General features: G+C 42.5%; 1 pseudogene; it reads left to right on the forward strand.

Annotated features, from left to right (window-relative positions):
- The first annotated feature begins 667 nt into the window (after window positions 1-667).
- On the forward strand, window positions 668-785 carry LOC124614187 (annotated as a pseudogene).
- Window positions 786-15,699: the final 14,914 nt, after the last annotated feature.

Raw genomic sequence — 15,699 nt, forward strand, 5'->3', positions numbered from 1 at the left:
TATTAGAACAAATGTATTTATAACTATCAACAAGTGAATGATGAAACATGTAAAGTTGTTCTGGAAAAGAATATCGGCCATAAATTGCGAAAACCCTTATGCGCACAATTTGATAAGGTACCCAGAACTACTTTGCACTTCAACGCTTCGAACCCAGACAAAGAGGCAGGCACCATTTGGCTGTTAACCTGCGTAGCAGCGTGACGTTGCTGATGTAGCAAGAACGAATAGTTTATGCCCAAATGTTTTGAATATGACATAATTACACTTCTACTACAAAAATGAAAGTTTAAGTGGGAGTCGAACCGTCTCATCATACACGTTCGTCTTACGAAGCTCGAACGCTAGCTGCGTGACCACAATGAACTCTAACATCCAGCACCGACGCACATGATGTATTACATGAGAGACACGTAAAAGTTCTCTATTTATTTTCTCGGAATTGCCTGAGTACTGCTCCTTACTGCTTGCACATTATGTTGTTTTAATGGTCTGCTAGTGGTGTACAAGATTTCAAGTACATCCGTAGTCCCAACGTCGTGGCTTCCTCTTGTAAGCCTGAAATGTGACGCTACTGGAGGGTTACATACCGAACGATTACAGCAATCTAATTCGCGTAACAACGTCAGCCTGTGGCTGCGTTTGCAGCGCCCTATACTGCATATAGGGCAACGGCCTTACCGCAGTGGATACACCGGTTCCCGTCAGATCACCGAAGTTAAGAGCTGTCGGGCGTGGCCGGCATTTGGATGGGTGACCATCCGGGCCGCCATGTGCTGTTGCCATTTTTCGGGGTGCACTCAGCCTCGTGATGCCAACTGAGATGCTACTCGACCGAATATCTGCGGCTCCGGTCAAAGAAAACCATCGTAACGACCGGGAGAGCGGTGTGCTGACCACACGCCCCTCCTATCCGCATCCTCAGCTGAGGATGACACGGCGGTCGGATGGTTTCGATGGGCCACTTGTGGCCTGATGACGGAGTGCTTTATACTTCATATACCTGCACGTATTGTTTCCCGCAGATTACCAAAGATACGGAGCAAAGAAATCCGAGGTGACAACCAGGTAGGTTATACCGGATACTGGTGCGCGTATTGACAGTATGTCGTATTTCCTGATAAAACTAAGAACAGGTAAACACATGAAATAAATTTGACAATTGAAACTGAGAAAACTGTGCTACCTTGTAAAACTCTGAGTGGTTGAAAGTTGTCTCAATGGCAACAGCAACAAGACAGTGACTGCCGAAACACAACTGCTGCCACTACTCCAACGATTCGTGGAGACTTATGTGCGACAGTGGTTATCTGCATGGTTACATCCGTTTCAGACTCTTCGTCTTTGAATGAGTGTTTCTGAGTATCCTTAGCAAGGCAACCGATGCACTGGCCATCAATTTCATCGGCCAGTGACCTAGTAGCAAAGCTCATCCATAGACTCATAAGACGTTTCTATGCTACTCATAAGACAATTTCATATTTAATATAGCTGACAAACGTGGCTGCGACTGGGTATTACTTTGGAAAATTTTGTATTAGAAACGAAAGCAAAAGTGAGCTGTGTTTGTTGTGAAATAACAAAAAAATTCGTTTCCATGTGTCTGTGAAACATCTCTGAAATTACGAAATAGTTGCTGTACGCTGGGCTCAGCTGCGTCGCCTGTCTAAAACGAGAATTTGTAAACGTCTCTATGGCAACGCCTCTTCATAGCTCTGCAGACAGCTATTGTTTTGCTATTCACAGTTGGAAGCTGTGAAAAGCGCTGCCAGGCGTCATGGATTTCCTTAGGTTGACTCTAATGCAGGTTTGTCTTAGCAGTAAAGAATTTATGTTTTAAAACTTCATGCATGATGCGACATTATTTTCACACATCGTGGAGTTTATGATGTCATATCTCACGGATTATGTGTTGCACAATGATATAATTTTGTAGGTACATTCAGTGTCATATTTTCATACTGCCTGCTTAGTGTGATGCGAATAGAGTTAGCCTCAAAGAATTAATAAATTTAAACGTTATGCAAAACGCAGCAGTTCTTCGCACATATAGTTGTTTATGAGATCATATATCCTGAACTATAATAACTAGGTGGTTCTTATTCACACAGAAATTGTTGACTGACATTAAGGAATAAGTGTACCAAGTTTGGTTCAAACGCGTCGAAGGGTTGAGGAGTATATGTGGAACATACGCACATAGATACAGTAGTGGAAATCATCTAAAATATTGGATATTTGAGGGAAAATTAACGCTGTGGACTGGAACAGTTATGCACAGTGTATATGGAGTAATGTGAGATACAATATGAAATACGGTATACTCACAGTAATGTGAGATACAGTATACTGACAAATGCATTTGATGTCAGTAGTACAATTTATAACATGTCGTCAACCATTCAGGTGGTAGACGTAGGAACTCAGTATAAAGGCAGTCAGCTGTCCGTGATGCTAGAGTGTGCGTATATGCCTTTACTGTAAATTGGAGACAGAGGTCTTTAGAGACAGTGTGTATTGTGTATTGTGACTATTCCATGCGGAAAAAGTTGTTATAATAAATCAAAAATCGGTACGTGCAAGTAAACGGGACTCTCTAATTGTCAAATAGGTAATAAGTTGAACCGCTCAAGTAAAGTGATCGATAATTTCGTTACAATGGACGCCAGATCTTGACAGAAAGGAAAGTTTGGGGTGGATAGAAAATTATTTCAGGCATCGAAACGGTTCCTTTTGCGCAAAGAAAGGGCCACGAACTGTTATTCCTCTCAACCTGTGGCTGACTTACAGTTGTCAGTAACTGCAACACGTGTACGACAAATTTTGTCAAATGACAAACAACTCGCATTCAAGAAACTACTGCGGGAATTTTCTCTAACATCCAAACATAGGCTGGACTCGAAAACATATCTCATAGATTTCAGAATGGAATAAGGTGATCTCGAGTGATGAGGAGAAGTGTAATTCAGATAGGCCTGATGGATTTCAGTATTATTGGTGTGATATAAGACCAGAACAACAGGTAAGAACGGGCAGGATGTTTGGTGGTGGAACTGGTATGAGTTTGGCAGCCTTCTACGCGAAAGATTAATCATGCATTTCTTTGTCGAACATTACAATGAACTGTAGCACGTACACTGAGTCGCTAGAGACAGGATTCATTGGAATGTATGAGAACCTTGAGCCATGTTTCTACTCCAACTAAAAAGTGGTTTCAGGATGAAGATACGCCGGCCGGGTGGCGGAGCGGTTCTAGGCGCTACAATCTGGAACTGCGCGACCGCTAGGGTCGCAGGTTCGAATCCTGCCTTAGGCATGGATGTGTGTGATGTCCTCAGGTCAGTTAGGTTTCAGTAGTTCTACGTTCTAGGGGACTGATGACCTCAGAAGTTAAGTCCCATAGTGCTCAGAGCCATTTAAACCATTTTTGAAGATAAAGATAGCTGATTTTGCTCTGGCCTCCACGTAACCCCAATATGAATACGGTAGGAAATCTTTTGGTAATTCTTGTAAGACGTGTTTGTCGTTATGGAAGGCAGTAAGAGGCAGTATACCGGGTGATCAAAAAGTCAGTATAAATTTGAAAACTGAATAAATGACGGAATAAAGTAGATAGAGAGGTACAAATTGACACACATGCTTGGAATAACATGGGGTTTTATTAGAACCTAAAAAACACAAATGTTAAAAAAATGTCCGACAGATGGCGCTTCATGTGATCAGAATAGCAATAATAAGCATAACAAAGTAAGGCAAAGCAAAGATGATGTTCCTTACAGGAAATGCTCAGTATGTCCACCATCATTCCTCAACAATAGCTGTAGTCGAGGAATAATGTTGTGAACAGCACTGTAAAGCATGTCCGGAGTTATGGTGAGGCACTGGCGTCGGATGTTGTCTTTCAGCATCCCTAGAGATATTGGTCGATCACGGTACACTTGCGACTTCAGGTAACCCCAAACCAAATAATCGCACGGACTGGGGTCTGGGGTCCTGGGAGGCCAAGCTTGACCAAAGTGGCGGCTGAGCACACGATCATCTCCAAACGACTCGCGCAAGAGATGTTTCACGCGTCTAGCAATATGGGTTGGAACGCCATCCGGCATAAACATCGTACGTTCCAGCGGGTGTTTATCAGCCAGCCTGGGGATGATGCGATTCTGTAACGTATCGGCGTACCTCTCACCCGTCACGGTAGCAGTTACAAAACCAGAATCACGCATATCCTCGAAGAAAAAAGGCCCGATAATTGTAGATGTGGTAAATCCAACCCATACCGTTACTTTCCCGTCGTGCAATGGAGTTTCCAAGACAGTTCTAGCATTTTCGGTAGCCCAAATTCTGCAGTTGTGGGCGTTGACAGACCCTCGGAGCGTGAAATGAGCTTCGTCGGTCCACAACACGTTACTCAACCAATCGTCATCTTCCGCCATCTTTTGAAATGCCCACACCGCAAATGCCCTCCGCTTCACTAAATCGCCAGGTAACAGTTCATGATGCCGATGGACTTTGTACGAATAGCATCGGAGGGTACGCATCAGTGGCAACCAAACAGTAGTGTATGGAATGCTGGTGCGATGTGCGACTGCACGAGCGCTGACTTCCCCGTGCTTCGACGTACCCGCTACAGTCTCCATTTCTTCCTCAACTGTCTCAGCAGCATTACGCCTTGTGCTCGGTCGGCCACTACGGGTTCTATCGTCTAAACAACCCGTGGCTTCGAATTCGAAATCATTCTCGCCACAGCTGCATTTGTCAACGGACCTTTACCCGTTCGAATCCCCCTCCTATGGAGATAGGATCGTAACGCTGAACTAGCACATTCCCCATTTTGATAATACAGCTTCACTAAATGCTCCTTTTCAGGTAACGTCAACATGCTGCGACTGCTACTGGCGCATCTGATTCTCTCTATCATTACAGACCCTTTTATACACGACTGTCATGCGCTGTCACTGACGTTTTGCTGTCCAGCGCCACCTGTTGGACATATTGCGAACTTGGTTTTCTTTTGTTCTAATAAACCCCCATGTCATTTCAAGCATGTGTGACAATTTTTACCTCTCTATCTACAATATTCCGTGGTTTATTAAGTTTTCAAATTTATACTAACTTTTTGATCACCCGGTATATGCTAAAAAGTGCGACACTAGAAGACGGGGTTACAATTTCGCTACAACTACACAAACCCTAACAAAATCAATGCCGAAGAGAATTATTGAGGAAATTAGGAAGAAAGGATGTTGAAAAAAGTACAAATAATGCAACAACAGAAGAGTGAGTGACTTTAAATCAGTTTCCACTCAGGAAGCGCAGACGCCTTATTTCGTTACTCGTGTTATGAAAGGAACTACGTAATTCTGTAATGACTGTTAGTGTCTTACATAGATCTACTATTTTCATAATAAAGTAGGTACTGTATACTACAGACATTGTACAATTACTTTCGTAGAAACCCTACCTACATACTGAATTCTACCACTTTACATCCATTTTATAATCCGTGCGGATGTTCTGGAAGTGGTTCGTTTCACGGCGCCATTGTTGCGAATATGTAGCTAAGACAGCGTTTAGCATGGAAGGAGGACGTTAAACGAGTGCAAATACTACTTACGTTGAAAGATTTCTAGCATATGCCACAAGCAGTGAAATGCGATGCCAAGACTCGGTTTTAAATAAGAGGCAGAAAGGCAGAGAAACTCCCCCAACATTTTGTTAGCGATGGAAACGTAGTATTACCAAACTGTCGTTAGCAATATATCACTAAAATATCAAAACTGGGGAAGGATCAGCGAAACACGAACGCACAAATATTTACTTAACTGTGGGTTTGCTTTAACCACGTGTGAAGATGTGATAAATAAATGAAGCGTGACGCTATGAAAGATATCAGAAATTAAATACGGAGTATGTTCCATAACAGAGAAACCAATGGACAATGTAAGGAGAATAAAAAGTTCATGCACAACCGATACTGTTAATGTGCCGAGAACCCATTGGAGAGTCTCTGCGCAGATCGATATAGGATAACGTTACGGGGGACATCAATGAATTTAAATGTGCCCAGAAAACCTACGCTCTTAAAATTCCGTGTAAAAGTGGTGACCGTCAGGCGAATTCCGGAAAGAAGTATCCCCACCAATATTACGCAGATAGCAGAGATTTGTATGGGAAGGGTTGAGTGTTGCAGAAAAAAGAAAAAGAAAAATAATAACTGAGACCTGGAAATGTATAATTTAACCCTTAAAATTCTCAGAAAATGTTAGTCTCTGGCCATTTGTTTAATGTAAAACTGAACAGAAGTTCCGAAGTTGCAATAAATCGTCTTGCAACTGGGTGATATTTCATTTGCTTAATTGTACGTTACCATTATGTATAAATCTCTAAGTAAATGGAATACGTAAAATGTCTGCATTCATATTTCTTTTTGAAAACTACTTCGTTGAGAAATGTACCAAATATTTTAACACATCCTTTTCCTAAAAATTTAACAAGTTATATAGTAATTTAATCACAGATTGCGATTTCATTTGACGTCAGCTGTATTAGGTATGGATATACGATCTGTTGATGTCGCATACTGCAGTGGGATTCGTACACGGATTTCCTGCTTAGCGTGAGCACACTTCGGCTATCCGTGCACGCTTCCCGGGTTGATCCAAACCTCTGTATACCACACTGTTTACATCCCTTAATGATATCGCATTATGTGATAACCGCAAAAGGGAGAGACCACTGTTATTATCGTCGTTTATAGCCTGTCAACATGTGCAGTACTTATTTTACAATGACGGAAAGAAATTGCAACACCAAGAAGGAGTTGTACGACATAAACCAGGGCCGGCCAGAAATTCTGCACGCGTGCGGTGCTCCTGCACATGTGCAACTTCCGAGTCACAGCGTGCACGGCGCAGCTGTCAGCGTCAATGCAGTGCACGTTTCGACGCACAGATGTCGCTTTATCCACTTGCTGGGATACTCTGTACCGGCGCATTCTAATGCTCTTTCTACAGCTTGCAAGCCAACCATGGGAAGGTATTTCGCGTGTTAAACATTTAAAATACTGTCACAGTCTACTCATTGAGACATCTACTTTTATGTTAACAGTTTAACCCAGTAAGACATGTAATACAGTTAACAACCGTGGGTTTTTATTAAGCAAGCTTGACTGACGGCAGGTAAATACGCGTAATGTTTTTGAGCTAGTATTTAAGAAAGAGAGAGCGACTTCCAACGAACCTTATTCATGATTTCAAATAACATTAAACTAATGCAAGGTTTTCTATAACTAATTCTCGGTGCCCTCAGTTACACCCACATAATTTCTGTCTCACTGACCTCTGAACATAATAATAACCGCAGACATCTCGATGATCACCTGTTATTTCAATACCATTATTGCTATATCTTTCATCAGTTCCGTCTGAAATCTGCATAATAACCGACAGTTGATGAATGTTATGTTTTATCGACTTCAGCTGAGCGTAGCCCTTCACACATAAAAAAAAAATCTAAATGTAAGTATACATTGAAACAATCGGTTTAATGACCAATTTTCCTCTTGCTTGTACCACATAAACAGGGAAGTGGAGCCGGCGCCGTTCATTTAGGACACATGTCTAATAACAGATGTCGCTGTCGCTCCCTGTCGCACACGTGCGCACATGTGCAGCACTTCCGCACGTCTGCACACTGTGCACCGTTTGGCCGGCCCTGACATAAAAGGAGGTCGGTAGGTGTGTTTCTACATCTGAAAAATGATGTCTAGTCAGATTTCACGCCGGACGCCTAAGAGTGGCGATAGTAGCGCCAGTAGAGCGCCGCAAATCAGGTGGCATTAAATACGCGCTGTAGCGGTCGTGATGGTTAATTACCTTTGAGGCTGGGTGTAGTAGGTTGACCATAGTCAAGAATGCCTTTAGAGGTACAAAGACGCCACTGTCAACACCTTGAACGAGGTCGTATAATAGGAGTACAAGAAGTTGGATGTTCCTTTTGCGATTTGCGGAAAGGCTTGGCAGGAATGCAGCCACTGTACATTACTGCTGCCGGCTGTAGTCACGAGAATGTACAGTCGCAAGAACAGGGCCCTGAATGGCGACGTGGCACTAATGAGACGGAAGACCATCGTCTTCGGCGTATGGCTCTGGCGCATCGTACTGCATCTGCATCAGCAATCTGAGCGGCAGCTTACCTCACAATGACACAACGAACTTTTAAAAAATCGATTACTTCAAGGACAGCTCTGATACAGAAGCCCTGTAGCGCCTATGCCATTGATTCCAAACCACGGCCATTTGGGACTTTAAACGGAATCCAGCGAGAGGTTACGGTGGGAAAGGTTGAGTTCTGTTGCATTTTCTGAAGAAAGCTGGTTCAGCCTCGGTGCCAATCATGGCCGTTGCTGGTTAGGAGTCCAGTTAAAGGCCTGCAACCAGCCTGCGTGCAGATTAGACACACCCTGTTCTTCTAAGCTCTTATGTAGACAAAATGTTACCATGTCTGCTGTTCTCAGACGGAATATTGCCTTTTACTTCATGTACTAAATAATGTTCATCATAATATTCGTCTATCTATGTTCTGAATTCAAGTTGCCAGTTTATACAGGGTTATTACAAATGATTGAAGCGATTTCGTAGCTCTACAATAACTTTATTATTTGAGATATTTTCACAATGCTTTGCACACACATACAAAAACTCAAAAAGTTTTTTTAGGCATTCACAAATGTTTGATATGTGCCCCTTTAGTGATTCGACAGACATCAAGCCGATAATCAAGTTCCTCCCACACTCGGCGCAGCATGTCCCTATCAGTGAGTTCGAAAGCATCGTTGATGCGAGCTCGCAGTTCTGGCACGTTTCTTGGTGGAGGAGGTTTAAACACTGAATGTTTCACATAACCCCACAGAAAGAAATCGCTTGGAGTTAAGTCGGGAGAGCGTGGAGGCCATGACATGAATTGCTGATCATGATCTCCACCACGACCGATCCATCGGTTTTCCAATATCCTGTTTAAGAAATGCCGAACATCATGATGGAAGTGCGGTGGAGCACCATCCTGTTGAAAGATGAAGTCGGCGCTGTCGGTCTCCGGTTGTAGCATGAGCCAATTTTCCAGCATGTCCAGATACACGTGTCCTGTAACGTTTTTTTCGCAGAAGAAAACGGGGCCGTAAACTTTAAACCGTGAGATTGCACAAAACACGTTAACTTTTGGTGAATTGCGAATTTGCTGCACGAATGCGTGAGGATTCTCTACCGCCCAGATTCGCACATTGTGTCTGTTCACTTCACCATTAAGAAAAAATGTTGCTTCGTCACTGAAAGCAAGTTTCGCACTGAACGCATCCTCTTCCATGAGCTGTTGCAACCGCGCCGAAAATTCAAAGCGTTTGACTTTGTCATCGGGTGTCAGGGCTTGTAGCAATTGTAAACGGTAAGGCTTCTGCTTTAGTCTTTTCCGTAAGATTTTCCAAACCGTCGGCTGTGGTACGTTTAGCTCCCTGCTTGCTTTATTCGTCGACTTCCGAGGGCTACGCTTGAAACTTGCCCGCACGCGTTCAACCGTTTCTTCGATCACTGCAGGCCGACCCGTTGATTTCCCCTTACAGAGGCATCCAGAAGCTTTAAACTGCGCATACCATCGCCGAATGGAGTTAGCAGTTGGTGGATCTTTGTTGAACTTCGTCCTGAAGTGTCGTTGCACTGTTATGACTGACTGATGTGAGTCCATTTCAAGCACGACGTACGCTTTCTCGGCTCCTGTCGCCATTTTGTCTCACTGCGCTCTCGAGCGCTCTGGCGGCAGAAACCTGAAGTGCGGCTTCAGCCGAACAAAACTTTATGAGTTTTTCTACGTATCCGTAGTGTGTCGTGACCATATGTCAGTGAATGGAGCTACAGTGAATTTATGAAATCGCTTCAATCATTTGTAACAGCCCTGTATTTCCGGGTACTAAATGGCACCCTTGGTGTAATGTTCACGTTCCCGCAGTTGCTGAAGCGGGCGCCTCAGACTGATGCTATCTGTAGCTCGACATGTGTGAGCAGCTCATAGTGGCTTACCTCCCATGTATTATATATAAAAAATTTTGTGACTAAAGCACCATCGCTTCGTGTTTGTTTTATACGTGATATGTAAGTACTGTTTCTTTCTTGTACTTGTAGTCGGTAGGTAGGACCGCATGAAAAGAACTTTCAGATGAACAAGTCACTGATTTTACGAATCTAATCACAATCGTAGTCAGATGCAACTGTTTTGAATTTAACGAACAATAGTATCAGAAATATGACGGTCTCCGTATGGGAAATCCGTTGCCTGGTATCCTTGTTCACATTTTCATTATCTCCTTAGGACAAAAGTTTTTCCACTGTTTCTCAGCTACAGCGCTTAGCATTGTCTCCTATTTCTGAAATTTTGATGATATTTTAGTCATCAACAAGAAAGTTATTTTCATACGATCCTAAGCGTTTCTTGTGCGGGAAAGTTTGTATAAAGGTATCTGATATCTAATGAAAACAGCTTGGCATCTGGGCTACGGAGTCTGTGTACAGCATAACTTTGGCTCTGTCCGCGTGTGAAGGGTCCCAAGGAAACGAAATATGCTAGACCGTATTTCTCACTGTCGCAGGGGACGTTGACGTTTTGGGGTTCGTGGACACACTAGCCGGAAGTTTGAACTGCATCCATTGGTTTCCTGATAAGTTGTGGCCAAAGGCCGTCCTATATCATCAAGGTGTCCGTGATTTTTTACATATGATATCGCAAGATAGCATATGATCTGTGACGTCCTGACCAGCCTCAAAACAGAGTGGGCTTCCTTGTCGCCGTGGCCAGCACGATCTCCTGATGCTATAATTAAATTTTTTGCTCATTCGCTCCTGGGTCGAGACAATAAAATAAATTACAGCAACTAATATAAAAACATTCATACAACCTCTCGGCGCTTGAAAATGGCTTTTTTGTTAAGGGTCCGTTCATGTATCTTTAACCGTGTTTCCTCTCTCTGTGGTAAATCGGACTTCTTGAAGAAAACAGCACCCGAAGACGACGATGGACCGAGCTGGCCGACTTTTTGCTTAAAAGTATGGAATCTTTTGCCATGCCAAGTCACCCCTCAATCTTACAATAACTGAAGATACAGCCGGCTGCTGTGGCCAAGCGGTTCTAGCCGCTTCAGTCTGGAACCGCACGACCGCTACGGTCGCAGGTTCGAATCCTGCCTCGGGCATGGATGTGTGTGATGTCCTTAGGTTAGCTAGGTTTAATTAGTTCTAAGTGCTATGGGACTGAGGACCTCAGATGTTAAGTCCCACAGTTCTCAGACCCATTTGAACCATTTTTGAACTAAAGATACAAAATAAAACATACATAGGTTAGTAATAACAGTATATTCTCAAATAAAAAACCAATTTAAGTAGGACACTTACATTACGCAATTACGAGTGCCATTTGATTGCAACTCCTGATTATATTAATGAAATAATGTAGTATTAATGGCGGTGTGCCATAATATGTCCTATCTGGACAAGACCTAGAATACAAAAGCTGCCTCTTAGTCTAATGAAATGTCGATCAAGAATCTTCAAATGTTTCCAGCGGCTGCATACAATATTTATACAGACGTGGACTGTATCTATGGTTCAAATTATTTCTTTATTTCATTACTTATAATTACGTTTTCTGCTAAGAAAATCTCAGCATGCAAATGTGCCTTTAAACTGCCTCCTGAGTTGCGAGGGGAATGGACACACCTGCAGGCGAGCTTCTCACTCCACAGCACATTGCATACATAAGTGTACAAATACACATACATATATTCCTATAATGAAATTTTCACTCTGCAGCGGAGTGTGCGCTGATATGAAACTTCCTAGCAGATTAAAACTGTGTGCCAAACTGAGACTCGAACTCGGGACAGTTGCCTTTCGCTGGTAAGTGCTGTGCGAGGTTCGCAGGAGAGCTTCTGTGAAGTTTGGAAGGTAGGAGACGAGGTACTTCCGGAATTAAAGATGTGGGGATGGGGCATGAGTCGTGCTTGGGTACCTCAACTGATAGAGCACTTGCCCGCGAAAGGCAAAGGTCCCGCGCTCGAGTCTCGGTCGAGCACACAGTTTTAATCTGTCAGGAAGTTTTACACATACATATATTTAACATAGATATTATTACATAATATTTACACAAAACAGATTTTCAGAGTTTGAATGTGGCGCGTGCGCCTGTAACAGTTTTATTTTCGTATTGCGCCCACCGCGCATGCGCAGTTCCTTTAAGTTCAGTACTAGCGCGGCCGTTGCGAAACTAGTTCATGACACCACAGATAGTTTATACTCAGTGCGTGTGTTCATGTGCACAAGACGTCGCTGAGACAAGTTGTATCATAATGGATTTCACAAGTGTGGAGTAACATTTAAAACAGGTACAAAATCCTAAAGTTGCAACATTCGTTAATGTGTAATTACAATTTCTTATTGCTGATAGTCTCTTTCGCACTGTATTGCGCTTGAAATGTCGGCCTGTTTCAGACATAACGTCTTTTCGCGACGTGTCATTCTTCACAGTTCCATGAACCGAAAACATACGTTAATATTATAAAGGTGAGCGTTGTTTATGGCAGTTAAATGTCACAGATCACAGTTCTGATACAGATGCGTGGGCGCGATCACTCGTAGCACAGTTTATATTTTTCACTGGTTACACTGTTTATTTAGACTAATGTCACTATTTTTTTTGTTTTTGTTCTGCCCTTGGTCGTACATCGCCTGATAGGAGCCTGGTGGATTACCATTCCGCAGCATAATTCCTGAAGGCATGGAAGCAGGACCTCGGACGGCATGATGCTGGCGTCGATCCTCGTTTAGAAGAGGTAAGAGTGTCCGTCATTTCTGAGAACTATTTGCCTCCTGAGAACCCGTCCAAAATTCCTCCACCCGTCGAGTGGTCTTCCCCGTCTTGGAACAGAGCGACCGTAGGTGCAGTAGGGAGCCAGTTGTCGGTATTCAGACTTGCAGAGATGCAGATAAACAGAGATGCAGCGCCGTAAATGTCAATTTGCGATGCACTCAAAGTGTCGGAGCACTTCAGAATGACAGTTTTTCCACGTACTCAGTTTGTCAGGTGATACACAAATATTCGTACACTAGTAGTTGTGACGGAGAACAAATGTCCGTTAACAAGTCTTTACGCAAACAATTCGCAACACGACTTTACATTAACAATTTGTGAACAAATTTCAAACATAAATAGTGCATCACGTCTATATACATAGCAATATGTCATGAATCGTCTTTTTCAACTATGCTGTTTTGCACACCAGTCTCCTCGCAGTTACAAGTTCAGTGACGTATAGTAAAGTCCACAAATAGTTTCAGGTTATGCAAGTCTCGTAACTTTTAACATATGATACGCTTGTATACAGATAACGTATACAAGTGAGCATTTATCATTTAGCTTTACCTAAATACAAATAAATATGTAGAAAGATCTTACATAAAGGTTTTTAGATAGATACAAATACCTACAAACATACTACTTATTGGCTTTACATTAACATAGAACCATATTTCTCTTATCTTGACACAAGTGTGATTGATCACGTAGAAATATTTTTTATATGGCTTTACATAAGTTTGCAATATTTACGGTATTTACAATAATTACAAGTTTAGATCCGTGTTTTGCCTTTGCAAACGATGTCACTTGAAATAGAGGAGGATTAGACAGGACATCCCACACCAGCAATATGACCAAGCGCACAACTACAAATAAGCAGTTAACGAAACCAATGAACTAACATCAAAGACAAAAAGTACTCGCGACACGAGTGTAAGTGTGAAGTGTAAGCATGGCCTTAGCTAATCGTAAGTCTGTGTGATCAATGGTGAGATACGTATCCAGTCAGTTTCAAGGTGAAAGTGTAAGGGTGTAGAATGATTAAGTATTTACGTCAATCAGTCATTAGTAGTCGAAGACTGACGGTGCAGATAGTCAATCTCGTAAGCTGAAAATATATCGTCTTCACAACTGTATAGAAGTTAATATAAAATTTGCTTTAAAATTTTAAATGGCTACATTAAGGGTTCGGCGAAGACGAATCTCTTCCTTCTCCTTCTGCTGCTGACACGAACAGCTGGAATACAACCCTAAAACTACGTAGCTTCTCTAAAAATGGTTCAAATGGCTCTGAGCACTATGGGACTCAACTTGTGAGGTCATTAGTCCCCTAGAACTTAGAACTAGTTAAACCTAACTAACCTAAGGACATCACACACATCCATGCCCGAGGCAGGATTCGAACCTGCGACCGTAGCGGTCTCGCGGTTCCAGACTGCAGCGCCTAGAACCGCACGGCCACTTCGGCCGGCGTAGCTTCTCTGTCGAGGTACTGTCAGGTACGTCGATTTGATAGTTGTGTATAACTTAAGCATGATCCATAGATGAGTTTACTGTTGAGCATGGTACACTCTAAGATCACGGTGAGCATATAGTCCAATAATTTTGTTTGTTTGAGGATGCTGCAGGAGATAATCACCAGGGTGCCGAATGCTGACAATAACATAAGGACCGTCATACAGCAGACGCCACTTCGCGTTGCGCTGCTGAAGAGCAGACGAGTTTTGGTGACAACGCAAAAGCACTAACATACCAGCTTTAAATTCCTGCTTCCTCTTCACAGTGCGTGCATTAGTTTTGTTCCTAATTTTGGCTTCCGCAGTCAGAGTCGCACAGACTTTCCTTTCCTTTTCGTTGTGTGTTGTTTTACTGAAAAGAAAGTTTAGGTAATGGCGTTGTCCGATCGTTGTCTTCCTTGCGATCGAACATGAGCTCATTAGGAGTGTACGGAGTTTCATAAACATTGAGGTTGTTGTGCACTTCTTCAAATAAAGACAAATATGTTACCCAATTGTTATGTTTGATAGAAATGTAGGTTCTCATCAATCCGCTGACCTCACGGAACACACGTTCAGTGTGATTACAGAGGGAACTACACCTTGAGATAAAATTATTCCTTATGTATTGTCTTTGAGAAATTTACGCCACTGATGCAGCATTTTCGGATAAAATAGCTTCTGGTTTTCCCACGTGGGGAATGTCGTCACATGAGAAACGACGAATGATGGCAGTGCCAGTAGCAGATCTTGTAGCATGCAGTTTATTGGAGAATAAATGGTAAAATGCAAGAATATATTACACACCACCTCTGCTTGTGGGCTGTGGACCACTTACATCAGAACTTACAATTACTAGATGTTTACTGGGTAGTATAGAATGCAAATCAGTTTTCGTAGACAAGTTTAGATTTTTTGACATAACGCACATGATTTGAGTATACTGTGGATCTTATATCTCATACTGCTAAGTAACAATAGGTACTAAGGTTTGCTAGGCTCGTATTGGTACCATAATGACCCCAAACAAACTGTGTGTGTCAAATTAAGTTGCCTTCAGAATCCTTACGAATACAAACACACCAAGTAGTGGCTTCAAGATGACGGCGATAGAATAACACATTATTATGTATCAAATATCGGTTGGAGAGAGGATGGTAACTTGATTTGTGAGTAAAACTCTTACCTTATTCCAATGAGGATTATAGTTCTGCAACTTTGACATAGTTCTACATAAGTCGATATAATATTGGTGATACAGGTTATCCTGCATAAGAAATATTCGGTAATCTTTCACATTGTCCAGGTC

Source organism: Schistocerca americana, chromosome 4 (assembly GCF_021461395.2).
Source record: "Schistocerca americana isolate TAMUIC-IGC-003095 chromosome 4, iqSchAmer2.1, whole genome shotgun sequence".
NCBI lineage: Eukaryota > Metazoa > Arthropoda > Insecta > Orthoptera > Acrididae > Schistocerca > Schistocerca americana.